Below are 27306 nucleotides of genomic sequence, written 5' to 3'. Positions count from 1 at the left end.
GCTAATTCATGCTAGCAAACATGTTAATCATGCTAAAAACCATAGATGTGTAGAGTTAGATTCCCAAGATGGCGGACATGACTAAGTGTCTGGAGCAGTCGAATGCGGCATCTACTTATACATATGTATGGTAACAACATGTTAGAAAGGTTCATGTACTCGATGGCGCCGCGCATGGCTGCTTCAGTGCTTGGCTCTCCAGTGTTTGTACTGTTTTTGTTAGTTTTTCCTGTTTTTTGTTTAACACACACGATCAGTTTCACCAGGGATGAACTGCTGAACATTCGGCAGAACACACCACAAGATCTTTTACCAGATTTAAATTATTCAGACGTTTTAGTGAACGTTGTTATCGGAGGAGCGGCGGCGCTGATCAAGCGCTTCAGGACGCGCAGACGGGGGAAGCGAGCGGGAGCGCTCGTCAGACTTAGGAAGCGCGGATTTCGAACGCCGTTGCCTAGCATCCATCTGGCAAATCTCCGCTCTCTACCTAACAAAACATACAAACTCCTTTTGCTCTCTCGGACAAATAAGGATTTCTCTCACTCTGCTGCTCTGTGTTTCACGGAAACCTGGCTGAATGACGCCATACCGGACAGCGCGCTCCATCTGCCGGGCTTTCAGCTGTTCAGAGCGGATCGCGAATCAGAGTCTACTCGGAAATCGCGCGGCGGCGGGACATGCTTTTACATCAATGAGCGATGGTGTAGAGATGTAACTGTGTTAAAGAAGATGTGCTGTCCTGATCTAGAAATGCAGTTTGTCAACTGCAAGCCGTTCTATTCGCCGCGGGAGTTTCATTCGTTCATTCTGGTTAGTGTTTACATCCATCCGCAAGCGCACGTGAGCTCAGCTTTACAGAAACTCGCTGATCAGATCACAGAGACAGAACAACAACACCCGGACTCTGTTTTAATCATTCTTGGGGACTTTAATAAAGCCAATCTTTCCCGTGAACTGCCAAAATACAGACAGCATGTTACATGTCCCACCAGAGACAGTAATATATTGGATCACTGCTACACCACAATAAAGGATGCATATCACTCTGTTCCACGAGCAGCTTTGGGACGTTCTGATCACTGTCTGATTCATCTTATACCATCCTACAAACAGAAACTTAAATCTGCTAAACCTGTAGTAAGGACTGTGAAGAGATGGACCAGCGAAACGGAGCAGGATTATATCCTATATTAGTTTCTGTGAGGATATATGCATTCCTACCAGGACTTATTTAACATTCAACAACGATAAGCCATGGTTTACAGTAAAACTCAGACATCTTCGTCAGGCCAAAGAGGATGCCTACAGAAATGGGGACAGGGTCTTGTACAATCAGGCCAGGAACACACTGAACAAAGAGATCAGAGCGGCTAAAAAGACCTACGCTAAAAAGTTGGAAGACCAGTTTTCTTCCAACGACTCAACTTCAGTTTGGAGAGGACTGAGGGCCATCACAAACTACAAGACACCATCCCCTTGCACTGAGGCTAATCAACGGCTTGCTAATGACCTGAATGAGTTTTATTGCAGATTTGAAACCCCCAACACCCATTCTGACCATCTCCCTACACATCCGTTAACACCTCCTGCAATCCCCCTCTCCACACCTCCTGCTCTTCAAATCTGTGAAGATGATGTGCGCCAGGTCTTCAAGAAGAACAAAAGAAGAAAAGCACCAGGCCCAGATGGTGTTACACCAGCCTGTCTGAAAATCTGTGCTGACCAGCTGGCCCCCATCTTTTCACAGATCTTCAACAGATCCCTGGAGTTGTGTGAAGTACCTTCCTGCTTCAAACGCTCCACCATCATCCCCATCCCAAAGAAACCCAAGATAACAGGACTCAACGACTACAGGCCTGTGGCTCTAACATCTGTCGTCATGAAGTCATTTGAAAAACTGGTTCTGGGTTATCTGAAGGACATCACTGGACCCTTACTGGACCCCCTGCAGTTTGCTTACCGAGCAAACAGGTCCGTGGATGATGCAATCAACATAGGATTGCACTTCATCCTGCAACATCTGGACAAAACAGGGACTTATGTGAGGATCCTGTTTGTGGACTTTAGTTCGGCTTTCAACACCATCATCCCAACAACCCTCCAGACCAAACTGACCCAGCTCTCTGTTCCTAGCTCTATCTGTCAGTGGATCACCAGCTTTCTGACAGATAGGCAACAGTTAGTGAGACTGGGGAAATACACATCAAACAGCTGCTCCACCAACACTGGTGCCCCTCAGGGATGTGTTCTCTCCCCTCTGCTCTTCTCCCTGTACACCAATGACTGCACCTCTAAAGACCCCTCTGTCAAGCTCCTGAAGTTTGCAGACGACACTACAGTCATCGGCCTCATCCAGGACGGTGATGAGTCTGCTTACAGACAAGAGGTTGAGCAGCTGGCTGTCTGGTGCAGTCTTAACAACCTGGAGCTGAACACGCTCAAAACAGTGGAGATGATCGTGGACTTTAGGAGAAGCCCACCTGCACTTTCCCCACTCACCATCATGAACAGCCCTGTGACTGCAGTGGAGTCATTTAGATTCCTGGGAACCACCATCTCTCAGGACCTGAAGTGGGACAATCACATTGACTCCATTGTAAAAAAGGCCCAACAAAGGTTGTATTTCCTTCGCCAGCTGAGGAAGTTTAACTTGCCACAGGAGCTGCTGAAACAGTTCTACTCAACCGTCATTGAGTCTGTACTGTGTACTTCTATAACTGTCTGGTTTGGCTCAGCAACAAAATCGGACATCAGAAGACTACAGAGAACTGTTCGGACTGCTGAAAGGATTATTGGTGCTCCCCTGCCCACCCTTCAAGAACTGTATACATCCAGAGTGAGGAAAAGGGCTCATAAAATCACTCTGGATCCCTCACATCCAAGTCACCCCATTTTTGAACTTTTGCCATCTGGCCGGCGTCTCAGAGCCGCAAATACCAGAACAGCAAGGCACAAAAACAGTTTCTTCCCCCAGGCAATCTACCTCATGAACAGTTAAATGTTCCCCACTTATGCTTATGCAAACAAAATTGCAACATCCTTATATTTATTTGTTACCCCTCCATCCTAGTACATCCCTGCATCTTTTTCAATCCTATCCCATTATCATTTATAGCACAATTGTTTATACACTTATTTATTTCGCTACATTTTTTTTGTCACTAAAACAAATTCCTTGTATGCGCAAACATACTTGGCAATAAAGCTCTTTCTGATTCTGATTCTGATTCTGAAATGTGTTAAATCATGCTATAAACATGCTAATGACATGCTAACAACACATTAATTATGCTAGGAAAATGATTAACAATATGTTGATGCTAGAAACATGCTAGCAATATGTTAATGTTAGAAACATGTTATTCATGTTAACATGCTAATCGTGCTAAGACATGCTAATCATGCTAATAATGTGTTAAATAATGCTAGTATCATGCTAACAACATCTATCTAAACTTTCAAACTTCAGCATTGGCAACTGCTTCAAACTTTCAGACAAGGCTATTTTTAAAACCCAATTTCAAAGTTCATTTGCAAACTTGACTCATCTAGTTTGGTTTAGCAATGTATTATGCACAAACATGAGCAATGTGGAATCAATGTTTGTACATGACCAAGTTTATCCTCTTTGGCTCGTCAGACTTTTTGAAGAAACACTGAAAAAGTAAACGGTGTTGAAAAGCAAATTGATGCAGATATCTCACACATCCTGCTTTTGCTGAGTTAGATGTCTTCCTAGGTCAACATATTTTGTTGACCCTGGAACAACATTTTAATCCAGAGATGTAGTCTTGACCATATCTGTCATTAGTCCGGACCCTGTGTTTTTCCCTCTCACCACGGAGGGCGCCACTTCCATTCTTCTGGACTCATTACCTTCACTCTGCACAGCTTTGTCACCCACACACACACACACCTGGTCACAAATTCAACACACCTGTCCCATACTCACACACACAGCTGTTCCCCTTTGTCACTGACAATATATTCTCCTCTCTCACACCACTCTGTCTGGCTGGATTAATGTTAATTAGGGCTCAAGCCCGAAGGGGCGAAGAGCCCTATTGATTTTCTAAGGATTATTCTTATTATTAGGGCCCGAGCACCGATGGTGTGAGGACCCTCTTGGAATTGCTCCGTTTATTATTATTAGGGCTCAAGCCTGGAGGGCGAGAGCCCTATTGTTTTCCTTAGGATTATTTTTTATTATTATTATTATTATTTTTTTTTTCTAACGTTACGGGGGCTTTTGGGGTCCTTAACATGCTCGAAAACTCTTGAAAATTGGCACACAGATTGGAACCTGCGGCCATTAGGGTCGGGCAGAGACTGATACACGGGCGTGGCACAGGGGCTCTACAGCGCCCCCTGGAATACTGAGGGCCATATATCATACATACTTGCACGTAGACACATGAAACTCGGTACACATGTAGATCTCATTAAACCAAACAACTTTCGTACTGCATGTCATAGGCTCCGCCCAACAGGAAGTTGGCTATTTAGGGTTTATTATTCATATTTTTGGTCAAAGTTGTGGGGGCTTTTGGGGTCCCTAACATACTCAAAAACTCTTGAAAATTTGCACACACTTTGGAATCTGTGCCCTTTAGGAGCCTGCAGAGGCTGGGACCCGGGCGTGGCACAGGGGCTCTACGGCGCCCCCTGGAACACAGTCATAAATGTTGATGTATAGCTCACACATACTTGCACATATTCATATGAAACTCAGTACACATATAGATCTCATTGTGCCGAACAATTTTCATATTGCATGTCATTGGGCTCCGCCCAACAGGAAGTCAGCTATTTAGAGTTATGTAAAAAACGCATGCTCTGGAATTTGATATACTTGTCATAGGTTTTTTACTCGTTTACCACCAAACTCGGTCAACATGATCTCAAGACATTGGGGATGAAAAATTGCCAGGGTATTTTTGATATCTCGAACGGTTTGCTCGTGGCGAGGCGTTGAAATTATGGCGAGAATTGAGAAACAGGAAGTGTCTAATACCATCCACATACATTAGATTAGATTAGATTCAACTTTATTGTCACTGCACATGTAGGTACAAGGCAACGAAATGCAGTTAGCATCTAACCAGAAGTGCAATAAGCAGTAAGTACAGAATAAAGGTCTATAATATGTACAATAACTATACAGGTAAGTATTATGGACATAATTTACAGATATTAAATACTATAAGCACGATATACAGATAGGTGTACTATGAACATACTATACAGATGGGCTATGTAAAAGTGTATGTACACTATAGGCAGAACTATGAACATAATTTACAGTATTGCAATGGACAGTAAAGTGCATAGAAAATATTACAATGTGCAAAAGGATTTTACAGTGTTCCTGGATGAACAGACAGTAGTGCAAGTAATAACAAGTTACTGTTTTTTTGCTTGTTGTGAATAAATAAATCAGTCACAGTGTTGAAGAGGGGGAGGAGTCTATGTGTGTGGTGTGGGGGGTGTTGAGGGGTGTCAGAGGGCAGAGTTCAGCAAGGAGACAGCTTTATGGAAAAAGCAGTTCCTGAATCTTGTGGTCCTTGTTCGGAGGCTCCTGAAACGCCTCCCGGAGGGGAGGAGGTTAAACAGTCCGTGGTCAGGGTGAGAGGAGTCCTTCAGAATGCTGCGAGCTCGACGTAGACAGCGTTTCTTCTGGATGTCCTCAAGAGCAGGAAGTGGTGTCCCTGTGATTCGTTGGGCAGTTTTCACCACCCTCTGCAGTGCCTTGCGGTCAGCCACTGAGCAGTTCCCATACCAGACTGTGATGCAACTGGTCAGGATGCTCTCGATCGCACACCGGTAGAAGTTCACCAGGATGGCTGAAGACAGCTGGTTCTTCTTCAGTGTCCTGAGGAAGAAAAGGCGCTGGTGAGCCTTCTTGACCAGGCTGGAGGTGTTTGTGGCCCAGGACAGTTCCTCCGAGATGGTGGTTCCCAGGAACTTGAAGCTGGAGACACGTTCAACAGCCAGCCCGTTAATGTGGATGGGGTCATGCGTGCTTCCTTTCTTCTTCCTGAAGTCCACAATGAGCTCCTTGGTCTTATTGGTGTTAAGGAGCAGGTTATTGTCAGCGCACCATGTGGCCAGGTGCTGTACCTCTTCCCTGTAGGCAGTCTCATCGTTGTCCCTGATGAGGCCAATCACCGTGGTGTCATCTGCAAACTTAATGATGGAGTTGGATCCATGCACAGGCTTGCAGTCGTGGGTGTAAAGGGAGTAGAGGAATGGGCTCAGCACACAGCCCTGTGGTACGCCAGTATTAAGTGTGATGGTGGTGGAGTGGGTGTGACCTGACCGAACATGCTGAGGCCTGTTGGTCAGAAAGTCCATAATCCAGTTGCAGAGGGAGCTGTTAATGTCCAGGTCTCCAAGTTTTGTGGTCAGCTTGGAGGGAATGACGGTGTTAAATGCTGAACTGAAGTCAACAAACAACATCCTAACATACGTGTTGTTATTGTCCAGGTGTGTGAGTGCAGAGTGCAGCACTGTGCATACTGCATCCTCTGTGCTCCTATTTCTGCGGTAGGCAAATTGGTGTGGGTCCAGTGTGGGTGGGAGGCAGTCTTTGAGGTGTGCTAGGACCAGTCGCTCGAAGCACTTCATAATGATGGGTGTGAGTGCTACGGGGCGATAGTCATTCAGGCACGTTGGGGAGGAGTGTTTCGGTACTGGCACAATGGATGTGGACTTAAAACATGTTGGCACAGTTGCTTGGGTGAGGGACAGGTTGAAAATGTCTGTGAAGACCCCTGCAAGCTGCTCTGCACATGCCCTAAGCACACGTCCAGGAATGCCATCCGGGCCAGCAGCCTTGCGTGAGTTGATCTGGCTCAGTGCAGTGTGGACATCTGTGGAGGTGAGTTTAAGGGGTTGGTGGTCTGCTGAGGGTGAGATTTTGGTGGCCATCTCCTTGCTGTCGCTGTTGAAGCGAGCATAAAAGTCATTTAGCTCGTTAAGGAAGGAGACGTCCGTGACTGTTGGTGTGGAGTTGCTTGACTTGTAGTCACTGATGATCTGGATGCCCTGCCACATGCGTCGGGGGTCAGAGTTGGAAAAGTGTTCCTCTACCTTCAGCTTGTAGCAGTACTTGGCCTTTCTGATGCCCCTTTTCAGGTTAGCCCTGGATTTACTGTAGGCCTGAGCGTCATCTGACCTGAAGGCAGCGTTGCGGTCTTTCAGCAGAAGTCGAACCTCCTTGTTCATCCATGGCTTCTGATTAGGGTATGTTGTTATCTGTTTTCCTGTTGTTACACTGTCAATGGTGGAGTTGATGTGATCCAGTACAGAGGAGGTGTAGATATCAGTGTCCGTGTGAGAGCCACAGGCAGCCTGTGAAGCAAACATACTCCAGTCAGTGTGTTGAAACCTGTCTTGAAGTAAAGAGTCTGCTCCAGTTGGCCACACTTTGATGGTCCTCACTGATGGCTTCACACGGTTGATGAGGGGTGAATACTTAGGGGTGAGAAACAAAGAAAGGTGATCAGACTGTCCGAGGTGGGGGAGGGGGCTCGCGATGTAAGCTCCATTGATGTTTGTATAAACATGATCCAAAGTTTTGTCTCCTCTGGTGTGGCAGGAAACATGCTGGTGAAATTTGGGGAGTACTGTTTTTAATTTGCAGTGATTAAAATCACCCGCGACAATAAAAGCAGCCTCTGGGTGAGCAGTCTGTTGTTTACTAATGGCTGCATGAAGTTCGTTCAAAGCAAGCTTGGCATTAGCATCCGGTGGAATATAGACTGCGGTTATTATGGTGGAAGTGAACTCCCGTGGCAGATAAAAAGGTCTACATTTAACCATGAGAAACTCTAGGTTAGCTGAGCAGTGTCTCCCAACAATGACAGTGTTCGTACACCAAGCTTTGTTGACATAAATGCACAATCCACCACCTCTTGTCTTGCCGGAGTCATCTGCCGTTCTATCTGCCCGGAGCGTGTAGCGTCCTGCTAGCTCAATAGCATTGTTGGGTACGTCGCTGTGTAGCCACGTTTCCGTGAAAACCATGACATTGCAGTCCATAAGTCTCTTACTGTGGGTGATGCGGAGTCGTAACTCATCCATTTTGTTCACCAGTGACCGCACATTAGCGAGGAAAATGCTGGGTAAAGAGAGCCGGAGCGGTGTTAGCTTTAGCTTGGCTCTTAGACCTCCGCGCTTCCCCCGCCTTTGTTTACGATCTCGACGCCGCCTGCGAGCACTTCCGCCCGGCCGGGTAGAGTGCGAAGCCTCGGTTGTTCTAGCGATCTCAGGGATGAGTCGAAGATTCGTGATAAAACTGCTGGTAAAGTCCTCACCGATATCCAAAAGCTCCTGTCGGGTGTATGATGTTAAAGCAAAGCTGTTCAGTACGAACAGACCCGAGATGAGCAGGAATAATACTGCAAAATTGCAAAAACTGGAGAGACGCTGAGCCTCGCGATGTGTTCGCGCCGCCATCTTGGTCAATCTACACATACTACACATACTATACATACTATACACAATCTATACATTTCCTGATTTCAATCAAACTTCATCAGATTATTCATTGTATGATGTCGATCACATATATGTGACTATTAGGAGTCAAAGTTATAGCGCCACCAACTGGCAGCAGGAAGTGTGTCATTTTCAAAATGCTTTGAATTCAGCATCTTATTTTTACTCGATTTGCTTCAAACTTCATCAGAATAATGTTAAAACACAGGCGATATGAATCTACTGGGGGAAATTGGATATCTAAAAATATTGTTGCCGTGGCAACATGTCAAACTGGAATACTTCTCAGGTGATTTTGAGGCAAATAACATGCTTAGAATTTCATCAAACTCAGAACACATATCAGTATTAGTGACAGCTAGACACTGGCAAAAGTTCATAAGAGGGCGTGGAAGAGGCACTCTATAGCGCCACCTTTTGTCAAAAGTGGGGGGGTTAGTTTTAGCTACAGACACCAAACTCAGTACAAAAATTGTTCTTATCAAGACGGACAACTTTCTAATTCACAGTCATCAGCTACGACCAACAGGAAGTCGGCTATTTTGATTTGAATGTGGATTGTTTTTTACATTTAGCTGTGAATTAATGCATACTGCTCAGAGGAGAGTAACACTATACACACCAAACTTTGTCTACATGTTGAAAAAACATTGAGGAACTTAAATTGTGAATGGGTTTTGGATAGCTTGGATGGTTTTGTCGTGGTGATTTTTTTAAATGACAGTAAAGATGGAATTATTAATTTTCCTGCATTTTTAAATTCCAAACACTTCAAGACCTTTTTTCATACAGAAAAAAAAGTTATTCTGAGTAAACATGCATAGTTTCATGACTTTACAACACTGTATGGATAACAGAAAATTAAAAAACTGTCAGACATCTCATCTCACTCTGTCCCTCTGTTTGAGTGTGTGTGCTTAGACTTCCATTGTTTGAGAGAAATAGCGCGCCTACAGGTGCAGTTACCGGACTAAAAAAGGGAGGAGACTGTCTTTTGGTTTCACTTTTAAATCGGTTAAAATAAAAATAAATACTTGGATTTAATTCACACTGACAAGCTAAACCAACATATATGATTATTATCAGGTCAGGGCTCATTAATAATTGATGTGTGGTCAGTGATACGTGAGAAACACGAGAGATGAATCACCGCTCTGAGCAGGAGCGTGTAGAATGACGAGCTCAGAAAAAAACGAGTTTATTCTTGTTTTATAGCTATTAAAAATAAAGTATTGCAGCGATATCACACAATTCACCAATTAGAGCACACCAAGAGCTAAATTAAGATGTTTTTGAACTGTTTGTGTGAAAATGAAATATTCGCGGCTGCCTATCTGAAATCACTGCCTCCGATCAGCGTGCACAGTGTCACAAGTTCAAAACTAACGAATTTATTCTTGTTTAAGAGCTTTTTAAAATAAGTTATTGCCATAAATGCACACAATACATCCATTATAACACAACACAAGCTAAATGCAGGTGTTTGTGACCCGTTTAAGTGTGCAAGACTATTTGAAAGCGCGACTGGCAGAATAACATGTATCTCTGGAGCTGCAGGATTCTGCCTTTCGTCGTAAGAACGAACACATCACGGACAAGATTATTTCAAAATACATAATAGCTTGGCTAATATAAACGAAAACAGCCACGTGAACATAAACTGTTGAGAAATAAATCTGAAGTGGATCTACTGGATTTTAATATTAAGTGACCGCATATACCAGCTGCTTCTGTCTTCAATTTTAATCTATATAAAAAATTTAACTCATTCATCTTGGCTGCTTTTTTAATGTGTGTACGTATTTATTTATTATTTTGCTCTAACAAGACTTAATCTATATTTAATTAAATCAATTACATTTTATTTTACATTTGATTTGTCCATTTCTGCATCTAAATGCCTAAAAACCTAAAACATGCTCTATTATACTATTGTTAGCAATTTCTTTATCGTCCAATTTATCTGGTGTACATATTATTTTCATAATAAACTTGTTTGTTAGATTATACACAGTTACAGTGGTCTATAATAAATATTGACAGGTTTTATTCAAGCTGTTTAGAATGAATGCAGTAGGCTAATTTTTTTTAATGTAAATCCAAAAACAAAAAAAAAAATTAAATAAATAAAAAACATTGGAAAATAATAACTGTTGTACTTTTTTTATACATTTTGTATAATTTTATAGTTTATGCATTATAGTTTTAAAAACAAATTAAAGCTGCAAGCAGCGATGAACGGGCCCTCGCACCCGGGCTCACTGGCAGCGAGTGGCTTTAGTTAATAGGTGAACGGTGAGAAATATGCGTTTAAACTCACAAATATAAGTAGAATATATCAATGTTTATTCCATATATGTGCCAATCTTCCTGTTGCCAGCAGGTGGCGCTATCATTATAATGGAATATTGGCCTTCAGATGTGTTCAGGTCAGGACTTTTATCTAACATGTGAAGTTTGGGGCAGATTGGACATTGTATAACCCCTGAAAATGGCCAAAACAACACTAATTTTGCAGAGAAAATTCTAAATAACTGACTTCCTGTTGGGATTCGGATTTCGTACCAAGAGACTTTTTCGTAGATATTGGTGTGTTACATGTGTGTACCGATTTTTGTACATGTACATGAAAAATAGCTCGAGGCGCACATTGAATGTGCATATGCACTCCGTTGAAAGTTTATAGGTGGCGCTATCGAGCCATTTTGCCACACCCAATGGAATATTGGCCTTCAGATCTGTTCAGGCCAGGGCCCTTATCACACATGTGAAGTTTGGGCAAGAGTTATAACATCTTTTATTCCCATGACGAGACATCGAACTTCGTGACGTGGTCAGTCTAATCTAAAGGCCTGTGCGATGTTTAGTTGTGAAGATCTTGAGTTTTTGTTAAAAGGCGTGTCCATGGCGCCGTCACGAAGTTCGATGTCTCGCCATGGGAATAAAAGATGTTATAACTCAGGCATAAAATGTCCGATCTTCCCCAAACTGCACATGTGTGATAAGAGTCCTGGCCTGAACACATCTGAAGGCCAAAATTCCATCAGGTGTGGCAAAATGGCTCGATAGCGCCACCTTTACACTTTCAACAGAGTGCGCCTCGAGCTATGTTTCACGTACATGTACAAAAATCGGTATACACATGTAACACACCAATACCTACAAAAAAGTCTCTTGGTACGAAATCCGAATCCCAACAGGAAGTCGGTTATTTAGAATTTTCTCTGCAAATATGGCGTTGTTTTTGCCATTTTCAGGGGTTGTACTTTAACGAACTCCTCCTAAAGATTTATTCAGATCAACACCAAACCTGGTCAGTGTAATCTTAAGCCCTTTGCGATGTTAAATTGCGAAGATCTTTAGATTTCGTTAAAGGGCGTGTCCATGGCGGCTTGACAAATTTAGATGTTTTGCCATGAAAAAGGAAGTTGCTGTAACTCAGACATACAATGTCCAATCTGCCCCAAATTTCACATGTTAGATAAAACATCTGCCCTTAACAGATCTACATGCCCACATTCAGTTATAGTCATAGCACCACCTATTGGCAACAGGAAGTGACATGTTTTACGCTGCAACAAACTACTCCTATAATTATTTTGAGATTAACATATATTTTGTGGTCAGTCTAATCTAAAGGCCTGTGCAATGTTAACTTTTGGAGATCTTGAGTTTTTGTTAAAGGGCGTTTCCATGGCGCCATGACAAAATTTGATGTCTTGCCACAGCAAGAGAAGTTGTTGTAACTCAAGCATAAAATGTTCAATCTTCCCCAAACTTCACATGTTTGATAAGAGTCCTGGCCTGAACACCTCTGAAGGCCAATATTCCATTATAATGATAGCGCCACCTGCTGGCAACGGTAAGATTGGCACATATATGGGATATACTTTGATATATTCCACTTATATTTAGGACATTAAATGCATATTTCTCAACGTTCACCTTTTTACTAAAGCCACACGATGGCGGTGAGCCCGGGTGCGAGGGCCTGTTCATCGCTGCTTGCAGCTTTAATTATTATCATTATTATTAGGGCCCGAGCACCGATGGTGTGAGGACCCTCTTGGAATTGCTTTGTTTATTATTATTATTATTATTATTAGGGCTCAAGCCTGGAGGGCGAGAGCCCTATTGTTTTCCTTAGGATTATTTTTTATTATTATTATTATTTATTTATTATTATTTTTTTTTTTCTAACGTTACGGGGGCTTTTGGGGCCCTTAACATGCTTAAAAAGTCTTGAAAATTGGCACACACATTGGAACCTGCGGCCATTAGGGCCGGGCAGAGACTGATACAAGGGCGTGGCACAGGGGCTCTACAGCGCCCCCTGGAATATGGAGGGCCATATGTCATACATACTTGTACGTAGACACACGAAACTCGGTACACATATAGATATATAATATAAATTGTGGTTTACTTTTCATCCGAGCATTAAAAGTGGTAGCCTATTTTAGGAGGGTAGGCTACATGGATTAATATGCAAAATGTCAATATTTTAATATATTATGCCTATATTTTAATTTATATTTTAAATATAAATATATATTTTTTCCTTTAATAAAACAACATGCTTTTATGTTATTCGTTACCTGTCCTTTATTATGACATAACCTATTGGGGAAAAAGAAATTTGTCTGTAAACTGTTTAAGAAATTGTTGCATGTTTAAATGTAAAGCAGTGTATAATTTCGTTCCCATTATTTAGGCCTAATTTGCCTAAAACAAGAAACGAATAAAATTAAACCAGCACGATTAAATGTCTGAAACTCTAAATAATTAATAAAACATCCTCACGATTAAACTCAAGTTCTCTCATTATAATCAACAACATTCACACGATGTAAAAAAAATAAAAAAGCTTTAGTAATTGATAACTAAAGTAATTTTAAAGGGAACCTTCTTTACTTGCTTTTAAAGTAGGGTGATATCATATGGCCTAAAAAAAATCCCCGTTTTTTTTTTATTTTAGAGAAAAAAAATGATTTATGATTTAAACTGATTTTTAAATCAATATTCAAATGACGAAGACATTTTACAAAACAAGTTTTAATATAGTTCTTTATCATTCATTTAGCAGTCAAACTTATAACTGCAACAAGATGATTAAAAAAAACAGTACTGTTATTACCTTAATGCTGGAAAGATGCTATTTTTTATTTTTTTTAAATACTATTCCATCATGCATCTAAACATCCACTCAGTTTTAAGAGCTGTTCAGATTAAAACTGGCAGCTCAGCAGTGAGTCAGTGTCATGGACGGAGGACCTGGTAATATTTTTTCTAGTTTATATTTCCATCTCGTTATGCCGCTGGTTTAGATATATATATTTTTTTCTTATAAAACTTATTTGTAAATAGAGCAGTCACTGTCTGTGTCTACACCGGACGCCAGAGTTGTCATCTGTGCCCCACAGCGAAAAGTGTGTCTAAACTTGATGACATCACACTATAGTGTCAAATCATCTGAACGCAGTGTCAGAACATTTCATCATAAACAGAACGAGCATCAGTTCACTGATGGGGATCGTGTCCAGTGTATCCATCACTGTGTTCTGTTGTATTTTGTTGGATCGTTCCACTTGTGTCGTTCAGTGCGGGGGGCGTGGTCACATTAGATATAACAAAGGGAGACATGAAAAACAGACATCGCGTTGTTTTCATATGGATTACTTTATCACAGAATATCTGTTTTCGGCAGCACTTGTTTAGTTTTAAAGTATGTCAAGCTTTCTATAGATATCTCTCTCATGTCTCTTCGTTGAGTATTCACGGAGTTACACTTCATTTTATGCTCGTTGTTCTAAATAAAGTTGGTAATGAACCATCTTTTATGGCCAAACGCTTTGAAAATCCCGCTGTACTCACCGAGATTAGAAAAGCAGTCATCAGTGAAATAACGTGAACACAACAAAAGGGATTTGTTGTACAGAGCGTCTGTGAAAAATAATATTTAGTTCACAACTTTAAGTACCGTTGTTTTAAAAAATGCTTTATTGGCTGATGTTTCATAAACCTTCAGTTGTTATGCTCTAAAATCCATGCCATTATTAATTTCACAGTATTTTTACCACCTAACTGACTAATCTTTGAAGTCACAATTCTATAATGGTCAAAATTACTCAGGCCAATGGTACTTTTTAATGACATTATTTTATTATTATTATTATTATTTGAATAATTGTAGCTTACATAAATAGGTAAAGCAAAACAAATATTCGGATTGTCCCTTATTTTCCTAAAGAATAAACACAAATTTTTTACAAGAATAAACATGATAACATATTATTAATTAATAAAAATAATTTAAGCAATTAAAACCTTTTTTTTTAACTTGAATTTAAATACTATTAAACTAACTTTAAATTCTCAAGGAGTTTATAAGTAAAAAAAAAAAAAGTTCTGAATGAACTTGTGTTAACAATATAATTAGAACTAACAATATAATTCGATTTTTTTAAATGAACAATTCCTGTATAAAATGGGACAGCAAACTTTATATCAGTGGTTCTCAACCTTTTTATCCAGCGAGCCGCACTATGGTCTAAGTGCAAGTCTACGCATATAATTTACATATTACGTCAGCAATACAAACCAACCTGATTTATAATATTATAGCTTATACTTATAAAAGTATTATGATATATAATCTATTACATTCTTTGAAATAAACAATTCTACTCCTCATAAATAAAACACCTGATGCTGTCGGGAGCTGACCAATTTTGTGAGATTAAGCTTGAAAGGAGTAACACAAAGAAGTTGCGATTGTAACGCCTGTGTTATACTTTCTGCATGAGCAATCCGGACGCAGACACGGCCAGCGCGGACGCAGACTTCTTCAATTTATACTTCTGAATGCGCAGGCTGATGGCCAGCTCTGCAATTGCCCAGAATTATTGCACATCTGACTGTCTTTATATTCTTTTATTGACGGATTGCACAGGTTCGAGTAGCAATGAGCTTCTTCCCTCTGCCTGGCTGCACATGTGCAATTTTGCTTTTGAAGCCTACTGACCAGGCGCACCTGTCCGTGCGGTCGTCTGCTAGAGTCTCTGCACACACTCTCCAATGACGATTTTTACATCACGCCTACCTAGCGGTCCATAGCAGACTCACGGACGCAGAAAGTTTGACAGAGGGTTTAACCCCTTTACGTGCAAACATCGCAGACGGCCCCAGTTTATTATTGTTTCACTTTCACAGCACATTAAACATCACTGTCTTACTTCATCTGGACAAACTGTGCATCAATTGAAAGTTTAAAGACTCTAGCTTCGATATTTGACCAATATTTTGATAAAACATTGTTGCAGTGACAGATATTTAGTGATTTATGTCAGAAGTGCAAAATAATAAATCCGTATTATGCCACATTTTGAATAGAAATTCACCACTCACACATATTCAGTCACGTCAAAAGCGGTTTATTTGTGTTCACATAGACTCACTGAACAGCGTCAATAAGGATTTATAGACAAAAGATGCATATCTGCGGAGATATATGGATATATTTACAGATGTTTACTTCATATTTCTTCAGACAGAATCGTCATTTCTATTCATTTTCCACGGATTTACGCGATCTGATGATAAACAGCCTCTCCCAGCGATCTGTGTGTGTGCGCAGTGGTCACAGCTCGTGATGTGTGTGGCTCAGACTCTGATTGGGCCTTGCCAATGTCAATATGAGAGTGTCATATATGGACACCGCCACATCGTGTCACATGCTTCCTGCACACTTCCTGGTAGTTATCTGGCCAAAACAACACTGAAACACCTCTGTAAACACGAAATATCCGAATAATAAACCCGCGATTACGATAGTAAAGCTTGGTATGAGAATTTATTGAGATCTGGGGCGTTTTTATAAAAAAAAAATCGAAAATGTACATCGGAAATGCTAACTTGTGCAGCGATGAAAAAGGCTACAAATAACATATTTTTACAACAGTAAACGACCAAATTCCACCCCTGATCGCTAAAGGAAGTTATTATAAACACTCGATCGGCGTTTAAAGTGAGTTTTGAGTAAAAGTGTACTAATAATTTTATAAATTGTCTGATGTAGCTTGATGCTAACGTTAGCCCCGATGCTACTAATAGCAGGTGCTTTTCTTCTTCATAATGCATTTTTGTCACAATAATTCACGTAAGGTCGTAGGAAAATGTTTTGTTGTATTTTTATAGTAAGACTTTTGATAAATAAGGGCTAAATGCAAAGAGAGACTGAAGTGAGATCGCTGCTTTGTGTCTTTGTAAAGCCTGAAAAACCACTATCAAGGCTAATAAAGGTGGAATAAAAACAAAAGAATAATGATAAAAGATTAATGCGGATAATGTGTCATACCTGGCGGAGGTGTGAAAGACTCGTTTGGTGAGAACAATGGAATAACAGATAGGGATTAATCGGGCAGTTTTCACAGCCAAACACACAGAAAATACACAGAAGAGTTTACATGTGAGATCTTACAGAGATGACAAGGGCCATAAATCAATCTGATTAGCCTTCTCTAAAAAACACACATGACATGGCCTTAGAAAATATTTCATAAAATTCGCAGTTTTACAGATTAGATTATGAAATTTCTAATGAAGTTTTGAAAGACTTGTGGCTTTAGCTACACTCTATTTCTAAACTCATATCTTACATCAACACATTTTTAAATACATTTAAAAAATATGTTTTTAATATTTTTATTTTTGTTTTTATGTTTGAGCTTATATATCTCTATTATCATAACAGTCTGAGTGATTCTGATTCCTGAACAGTAAACTTTAAAGTGTCAGCTTTGTGAACATATGTTGAATATGTATCTAGTCAGAAAGAATCATGAGCAGAAACCTTTTTATTTTGGGTATGTCATTTCTGTCTCCATGCCAAAAAAGGAGGTGCCTAGAAAGGGGTTAAGATGCAGGCTTGCATGACCTGACGCGCAACATTTCAGAAAATGTGCGTTCTCAAATGTAGCCTATTTTGACCCAAATATGGAAAGCACTTTTGAATTTAATAATATGAGGTTCTCTCTTGAAATATTATGCCACTTTTCTTCAATTAAGGATTGTTACATAGTGTATGGTGTTTCCATTTATCTGAACTTCTTCAAGTGAGTTGCAGGGCAAAAAAAAAAAAAAAAATCCAGCACTTCTCCTTCAATACTGATACTGCGACTATTGACAGTTTGTACATGTTCATTCGCTGGCATTTTTTTAATTTCTTTTTTTTTCTCCCTTAAAAAACAAATTTGTCCATTCTGATGCGCAATTTTACCTCACAGGCAATTTACAAACTGATAAAGGTTTTTTTTGTTTTGTTTTTCAGCATGTGGTGCAGACCGCATTTGAATTTGTGACGGGCCGCGGGTTGAGAACCACTGCTTTATATCAAACATTTTTAAATCGTCCACAGCTGAGCTTTGCAGGAGGCTGATCTGCGCCAGATTGCGTGAAGTGAATGTAATGAACAAAGTCATTTTCAGATGCAATGAAGAAAAAAAAAAAACATGGATAAACTAGATTAGTCCCAGGCTCTGTTCCGAAGTAAAATAATTATAATTGTTAACCAAGAGTAACACATTTTAACGGATTAATCGCCTATTTTCATTTTCTGAATGTTTTCTTTATTTTTTATTTTTTAAACAAACTAAAAAATAAATTAAGTTTGTCAGAGAAAAAAAATATGAGCCGTGTATAGGTTTCATTTTAAGGGATCAATCACCTATTTTCGTTTGCTGCATTTTTTTTTCTTTTTTAAACACGCTAAAAAATAAATCAGAGTTTGTTAGAGGAAAAAATAGGCTATAGGTTCCATCTGGAGAAATCAAACGTTTCCATATTTGTGATGTTGCCCATTTGAAGCTTAACTATTATTCTTGAGGTAAATAGGCTGTGTGCGTTTCAGTATTGATGAAAAAAAAAATCATAATTAACAATATGTCAAAGTGCTCACGCCAAATGTCTGGTGAACGACTTCTGTTTCCATTATGTGCGTGAGGCACCAGCATGATCAGCTGAAACAAATAATACCTAATTTTTGGTCACACATAAGGCATAATTAAAAAATGCTGGTAGTTTGAAAAAATCAAGAATAATAACAGATTTAATACTAATTATTGCTAAATGCTGGACCGTTCCCATTTCGCTCTGCATATGGAACCTGAAGATTTTTTGTCAAATAAATTTTTATTCGATTATCAGAAAAACCTTACAATAATCACATGATCCAGGATTAATTTTCTTATATGCACAAAAAAACAAAACAAAATTGTAACACCCCATCCCAAGCCTGTTAATATACAATACAGTGAGATTCAAAATAACTTTTAAGTTACAATACATTAAATTAAGGAATAGAATTACTTTTGAGGTAACAGAAGAAAGGGTCCCAAATCTTGTGAAATTGTTTAATGTTGCCTTTTAAAAGATATCTGGTTCGTTCCAAGTGCAGAGTAGATATCAGTGTCACAGTGTGTCAGGTCTGTGTATCACTGGGTGTCCACAAGAGGTCTCACTTCCCCTTATCGTCACTGTTCATTGTTTTCAGCTATTTTCACTTACATCGTTTGCACTTGTCTTTAAATACCTGGGTTGTTTCTGTCCTTGTTACGGAGTCTTTGTTTAATGTCTTAGCGTTATACATGTCCGTCATACTCTTGCGCTTGTCTTGCTTTGCCTTGCCCTGTGTTCGTGTCCTGTTAATGTTTTATTTGGATATTCTGGTTTTGACCCTGCTTTGCTTGACTACCCGTTTGGATTACTCTTATTAAATACTTTACACCTGCATTTGGTTCTCTCGCCTCGTTCCTGTAACGCCGTACGTGACAGAAGGACTCCGTCATGCAGAGAACCAGCGGTGTGAGATTTCAAATCTGTTCCCCAGCCACCATGGAGGAACGGAGGGGGAGATTTCAGAATCTAACAACCCTTCGTCAAAAGGGAAGTAAGGTGGGTAGCCTGGCGCAATTGTTTTGGACTTTGGCAGTCGGTTTAGATTACAACGATGAAGCACTAAAGGACTGGATGATCCGTTGCCTCAATGGGAGATGGAGGGGTCGGATTACCTGCACCATCGTGCTCAGTGGGATTCAACAACCCCATCTGAGGTCCCAGACAAGTTGGCCGCCAGCCCAGCGCCACAGCACAAGTTGGCCGCCGACCCAGCGCCACAGCACAAGATGGCCGCCAGCCCAGCGCCACAGCACAATATGGCCGCCAGCTTAGAGCCACAGCACAAGATGGCCGCCAACCCAGCGCCACAGCACAAGATGGCCGACTCAACACCTGAGTCACCAGTCAAGGTTCCACCAACTCGCCGTCATAGAGGACGGAGGACGAGGAGACGGGCGTCTACTGTTACCCAAGGCCTGGAGGACGTTCTCGAGCGGGCCGCTGCCATCCAGGAGGAAGTGGTGGCGGTGCCCGATGCCGAGGCGGTACCCGATGCAGTTTCGGAGGCCGAGTTGGTGCTCGATGCTGTTCTGGAGGTCGAGGCGGTGCCCGAGGCTGTTCCGGAGGCCGAGGTGGTGCCCGATGCTGAGGCGGTGCCCGATGCTGTTCCGGAGGCCGAGGTGGTGCCCGAGGCCAAGGTGGTGCCCAATGCTGTTCCAGAGGTCGAGGTGGTGGCCGATGCTGTTCCAGAGACCGAAGTGGTGCCCGATGCCGAGGCGGTGCCCGAGGCTGTTCTGGAGGTCGAGGTGGTGCCCAATGCCGAGGCAGTGCCCGATGCTGTTCCTGTGATCGAGGCAATGCCTGATGCGGTTCCGGAGACCGAGGTGGTGCCCAATGCCGAGGCGGTGCCCGATGCTGTTCCGGAGGCCGAGGAGGTGCCCGATGCTGTTCCAAAGGCAGAAGTGGTGCTCAATGCCGTGGCGGTGCCCAATGCGGTTTTGGAGATCGAGGCGGTGCCCGATGCTGTTCCGTAGGCTGAGGCGGTGCCTGAGGCCATTCCCGATGCGGTGCCCGAGACCGCTCCCAAGGCCGTTACCGAGGCGGTGCCTGAGGCCATTCCTGATGCAGTGTCCGAGGTCGCTCCCGATGCCTTGACCGAGGCGGTGCCCGAGACCGTTCCAGAGACAGTGCCCGTAGCCAAGGCACCTCAGGTCTTCACAGACAGTCCAGAGTCTAGTCAGATTCCCATGGACTCTCCGGAGTCGGGTCAGGTTCCGGTGAACTCTCCGGAGTCGAGTCATGTTCCAGTGGACTCTCTGGAGTCGAGTCATGATCCAGTGGACTCTCCGGAGTCGAGTAAGGTACCGGTGGACTCTCCGGAGTCGAGTCATGATCCAGTGGACTCTCCGGAGTCGAGTAAGGTAACGGTGGACTCTCCGGAGTCAAGTCATGATCCAGTGGACTCTCCGGAGTCGAGTAATGTAATGGTGGACTCTCCGGAGTCGAGTCATGTTCCCGTGGACTCTCAGGAGTCAAGTCAGGTTCCGGTGGACTCTCCGAAGTCGAGTCATGATCCAGTGGACTCTACGGAGTCGAATAAGGTACCGGTGGACTCTCCGGAGTCGAGTTATGTTCCCATGGACTCTCAGGAGTCGAGTCGGGTTCCGGCGGACCCTCCGGAGTCGAGTCGGGTTCCGGCGGACCCTCCGGAGTCGAGTCGGGGTCCAGCGGACCCTCCGGAGTCGAGTCGGGTTTCGGCGGACCCTCCGGAGTCGAGTCGGGTTCCGGCGGACCCTCCGGAGTCGAGTCGGGTTCCGGCGGACCCTCCGGAGTCGAGTCAGGTGTTTGTGGACCTTCCAGAGCCAGACCTTCCAGACACGGGGGCGTGTTGGTCATCTGCTCCACCCTGGGGGACTTTGACGTTGACCACGAGGACGTGGTGGTCGTCCACTCTGCCCTGGAGGGCTCTGGCTTTGACCACAAGGCCGTGGTGGTCTTCCGCTCCGACCTGGAGGGCTCTGGCTTTGACCACAAGGCTGTGGTGGTCTTCCGCTCCGCCCTGGTGGGCGCTTCAACATGCCCTTTATGGACTTCTGTTTTGTGTATTTGAATTCTGTTATGTTCCTGTCTGTTCCCCTTAGTTTGTCTGGCCCCCCATTCCTCCCCCTGAACCTCCTCCCTCCTGGTCCTTTTTGTTCTGTTTGGTGTGTCTGAGGAGCATCTGGTAGCTGCTCCTTAGAGGGGGGGTTATGTCACAGTGTGTCTGGTCTGTGTATCACTGGGTGTCCACTAGAGGTCTCACTTCCCCTTATCGTCACTGTTCATTGTTTTCAGCTGTTTTCACTTACATCGTTTGCACTTGTCTTTAAATACCTGGGTTGTTTCTGTCCTGCAATTTTCATCGGTCTATCAGCTAGCTCCATTTCCAAATTACAATACATTCAAAACTCTGCTGCCAGACTACTCACCCACACCAAGCGTTCTGAACATATTTCCCCAATTCTGCATGATCTTCACTGGCTTCCTGTGGCTTACCGTATTAAATTCAAAATTCTCCTTCTCGCTTTTAAGTCTCTGCATGGCCTTGCTCCCCCCTACCTCTGTAACCTGCTTCTCCCCTACACCCCTACTCGCTCTTTACAATCCGCTGATTCCAGCCTTCTTGTTGTCCCTCTGCATCGTCTTGCTTCAATAGGGGGCAGATCATTCAGTGTTGTTGCGCCCCAAAATGTGGAACTCTCTCCCCCCATCTCTCCGTTTTGTTAACACTATCTCTGAATTCAAATCCATGCTCAAAACACACCTATTTTCAGAGTGTTATAGTTCCTATTGTGTTTATTTTTATTTTTTGCTGCCCCATCTACCCAATTCTCACTTACTGTACTTGCACTCTCGTTTGCCTATTGTTGTTCTGTCTGCTCTCTTTGTCAATTGCCTTTATTGTTGTTTGTTTATTGTAACGTGTCCTTGAGCTCTGGAAAGGCGCTATATAAATAAAACGTATTATTATTTATTATTATTATATATGAATAACATATTCTTCTGTAAATTAATATATCTACTAAGCGTTAAGTGGCTTGGGCCACCTGAGCAGATGTGGTTTTGGGGAGGAATCCAGGTCCTGTGGTCACGTAACTGAATCTCAAAAGGTAAGAGCAATTGTTTTACAACTGCTATGGTGGTTTAAGTTAAATACAGTAGACAATATAAGGATTTACCTCGACTAAAAAGCACAACACTGCAGAACTTATAATTACATACAAACTTAGGGAAAGATGCTAGTATGTTTAACAATGAACAATCATAGTGACAAATAAAGAAAACAACTATAATGGGTTTGCTTAAATATATGAGAATAACCATGATATTCATGTAATAATAATGCATCAAAAAACCGGGGATGAGAGTTAAATTCAACAAGAAAAATAGGAATACATTTAAGAGATTTAAGCCAGTTTTGCATGTGGATAAACTGTGAATTTTGCAAATAAAATAAAGAAATCAATCTGGCTTAAATCTCCTTTGTGTTCCTTTTGTTTTGTTTTTTTTTTACATTTGAAATTTGTTTTTCTGTGGTACCCGGGGAGCAGTTGGGGGTGTGCCTTGAAAAAGTAGTATTAATATATCAATAATTGTATAAACTGCAATATAATAAACAATCATTGAAATGTTTCAAAGAAAAAAAGTAGGAGGATTTTGCTATGAACGTGATAAACTGGGTCATATAGAGAGTTATTCAACATAGACCCGGCACCAGACACAAATTCACGGATGGGCATTTAATTCTTTTTTTTTTTTTTTTTTTTTTTTTTTCGTAAAGATTGGACCTAGCCTACTGAAGCAGTTTAAACGCACATCACGGGGCTCGACATCAACAGTTGTCCGCTTATCAGGGACAAGTGGATTTTTTAAAAGGCCAAGTGAAAGAGAATTTGTTGAATTACTCAAAACCTTTTATGGCAGCAGTGTGCTTTCCAGTGAAGAGGGCTTCATTAGTGTGTTCATCAGACCCTGTAAGGTCAAAAGAGTAAACAATAATCATGATTATAAAATAATAATGATATTAATGCTACATTGACAAACTGAGGCATACTTATTAAAAGTACCTTGCTATGTAGCCGACAAAATATATACTAACTTAAATATGAACACTAGACAGAGGGGAAATAAGTCATTAAACTGTGCTTCGTAATGATTAAAAACATTTTACAGCGGATTCATGAAATCATCTCATCGATTTACAATGTTTACACTTATAATAGGTCAGCTGCTTACTTTAATTATTGTAAACAAGTGCAATTTATCCACAATGAACAACATTTTTCCCTGAGGTACTTACACTTGAATAGAGCTGCATCTCCAGTTTCCGCCATTTTTTCGAATATGGCGCCTCCTCTCCCGTGGCCTCATGGGATAGTGTAGTGTCCATCATATGCATGCTACAGAATTCGGGCGGAAGTAGTAGGTTACCGGGTACATCTCACCTACTGTTTTTCAAATACTATGAATTCGGACATACTACTTACTACTAATGCTTTCCGCCTACTATATACTGTAGTATGGAAGCATGCGATTTCGGATGCAGCTTATGTCACTTACTTTCACTGTATAAACATATGAAATGAATTTTATTTAGTTAAGATATTTTGAGTGTTACATCAACAGTCTTCTCCAACGGCGAAATCTTCGAGCAGCTGCAATAGAGATATTGCAAATATGGAGGAAAACTGTACTAGGTAGGGTTGTGGAGTTACACCATAGTATGAGATTATATACTTAGAAAAAAGGCTCAAATATATTTGATTAATCATGATATTCATATAATAATAATGTATCAAACAACTGCATTTGTTGTTGTTATTTATAAGCCTCAGGGATGAGATTTAAATTAGCAAGAAAAATAGGAATACAAAGGAGATTTAAGACAGTTTTGCTTGTGGATAAACTGTGAATTTTGCACATAAAATAAAGAAATTAATCTGTCTTAAATCTACGTTATATTCATCTATATTTTGTTGAATTTAACTCCATTTGAACTCATTTTAACATTTTTCCTGTGGTATATGGGGAGCAGTTGGGGGTGTGCCTTGAAAAAATGTAGAATAAATAAATCAATAATTGCATAAACTGCATAAAACAATCACACACATTTTAGTTAACACGTTATTTTATGGTTACATCTATTAGTTGCTTATTACTAATAGCTATGGCTTTTCTCTCAATTAACTCTTAATTTTCTGCTAATTAGTAGGATTAGGGTAGGATTAGGGGATGTAGAACAAGGCATTAATAAGTGCTCAATTAGCACTAATACATGACTAATATTCTAGTAATATACATGCTGATAAGCAACTAATAGATATAACTGTAAAATAAAGTGTAACCAAATTTTTCAAAGAAAAAAGTAGGAGGATTTCACTATAAGCGTGATAAAGTGGGTCATGTAAACAGTGATTCAACATTGCTCATGTTTGAGCATGATGCATTGTTAAAACTAACTAGATGAGTCAAGTTTGCAAATGAACTTTGAACGTTGATATAAAAAAAAAACCTGTCTGAAAGTTTGAAGAAGTTGCCTATGCTGAAGCTTCCGGCAGAACTATGTTGACCCTGGAACAACACTGTGATTAACCAATCAGATATGAAGAAACAGTTTATAGCTTTTGTGAAGTTTAGGCTCAGGGTTAGGTTCTACATCAGGGTCAGTCACCTATAATTTCCTGATTTTATGTATTACTAATGATTAAGTATGAGGAAGATATGGTCATGGTGCGTTAGAGACGGCGTCATGAAAGAAACAGGGTCTGGATGCAAATGCAGGGAAATTATCTTTTAATGAGAACAAAAATGCCAACAAGGCCAAAAACAAAACAGAAACAAATCACGGGGACAAAAGCAGACGCAGCCAAAAAGCAAAACACCAGTATACATGAACACTTACAAATCACAATTAACATTAATCCAGCCAGACAGAGTGGTGTGAGAGAGGAGAATATATTGTCAGCGACAAAGGGGAACAGCTGTGTGTGTGAGTATGGGACAGGTGTGTTGAATTTGTGACCAGGTGTGTGTGTGTGTGTGGGTTACAAAGCTGTGCAGAGTGAAGGTAATGAGTCCAGAAGAATGGAAGTGGCGCCCTCCGGTGGTGAGAGGGAAAAACACCGGGTCCGGACTCATGACAGATATGGTCAAGACTACATCTCTGGATTAAAATGTTGTTCCAGGGTCAACAAAATATGTTGACCTAGGAAGACATCTAACTCAGCAAAATCAGGATGTGTGAGACATCTGCATCAATTTGCTTTTCAACACCGTTTACTTTTTAAGTGTTTCTTCAAAAAGTCTGATGAGCCAAAGAGGATAAACTTGGTCATGTACAAACATTGATTCCACATTGCTCATGTTTGTGCATAATACATTGCTAAACCAAACTAGATGAGTCAAGTTTGCAAATGAACTTTGAAATTGGGTTTTAAAAATAGCCTTGTCTGAAAGTTTGAAGCAGTTGCCAATGCTGAAGTTTGAAAGTTTAGATAGATGTTGTTAGCATGATACTAGCATTATTTAACACATTATTAGCATGATTAGCATGTCTTAGCATGATAAGCATGTTAACATGAATAACATGTTTCTAACATTAACATATTGCTAGCATGTTTCTAGCATCATCAACATATTGTTAATCATGTTCCTAGCATAATTAATGTGTTGTTAGCATGTCATTAGCATGTTTATAGCATGATTTAACATATTTCTAACATGCTGTTACCATAGATATGTATAAGTAGATGCCGCATTCGACTGCTCCAGACACTTAGTCATGTCCGCCATCTTGGGAATCTAACTCTACACATCTATGGTTTTTAGCATGATTAACATGTTTGCTAGCATGAATTAGCATGTTGTCCTAGGATGATCATTAAGCTTTTCTAAACACACTATACTTCTTACTGTACAAAAGTGTCAACCCCCTTAATGAAAGTCTGTGGGACTTTTCATAGCTATGATCATCTGTTTAATGAAAATTGTAAGTTCGACCAGTTAAAAAAAATAATTCCATCCCAAGTTTGGTGGTTGTAGCTTGAAAGCTCTTGGATTAGATACGTTTTAAAATGTAATCTCAGATGAAAAGCAGCAACATAAATAGCAGATCAATAATTTGTTACCCTGGAGCACAAAACCAGTCTTAATTCTTAAGGGTATATTTTTTTAGCAATAGCTGAAGAAAAAAAAAAAAACATTGTATGGGTCAAAATATTAGATTTTTCTTTTATGACAAAAATCATTAGGATATTAGGTAAAGATTATTGATTACATTACAGATTACTCATGTAGCCTCATCTCAAATCTGTTACTAGTACTGCTGCTATTGTTATCACGTAGTTGAACTCAATTTGCACATTACTGCACTATTTGTTTTTTATTGTTAATACTGTACATTTGCATGTACAAATATACATAGTCTATATTTCTATTTGTCACATTCTATATTCCTACTCTATACTCGTGTATATAGATACATAGTCTAAATTTATATTTTTTCATATATAATTATTTTTATAATTATTCGTCATCAATTATTCTATATGTATGTGTGTATATAGATTTGCACTGTCTTGGCATTCATTGTGGACAGCAAAGTGAAAATGTTTTTCTCAATCACTATTTTCTATCAGTATGTTTGTATGTTGTCCAGTTATTACAGAGGCATAAGAAAATTCCAAGATATAGAATATAAATAGAATCCTGAGTTTCAGTTTTTTTCCTTCGACAGAATAAAACTCACCAATCTGTTAGGTAACGGAAATGAACATTTGAGGAACTAATGAATAGTTTTGATGAGGTCAAGGAGCCCCACAGCACAACGTGAATATGTACTCCCCACGTGATGTATGTTCTTCATCTCTC

At 40.8% G+C, this 27306-nt stretch overlaps 1 protein-coding gene across 9 annotated transcripts in view; it reads left to right on the top strand.

Moving 5' to 3' along the window:
- The window catches only part of LOC127952781 (galactose-specific lectin nattectin-like), a 166268-nt gene that overhangs the window by 96927 nt on the left and 42035 nt on the right, over positions 1–27306 (top strand). The window lies entirely within an intron of this gene.

The sequence above is a fragment of the Carassius gibelio genome, chromosome B3, assembly GCF_023724105.1.
Source record: "Carassius gibelio isolate Cgi1373 ecotype wild population from Czech Republic chromosome B3, carGib1.2-hapl.c, whole genome shotgun sequence".
NCBI classification, from domain to species: domain Eukaryota; kingdom Metazoa; phylum Chordata; class Actinopteri; order Cypriniformes; family Cyprinidae; genus Carassius; species Carassius gibelio.
This window is presented reverse-complemented; position numbering and strand designations above follow the sequence as displayed.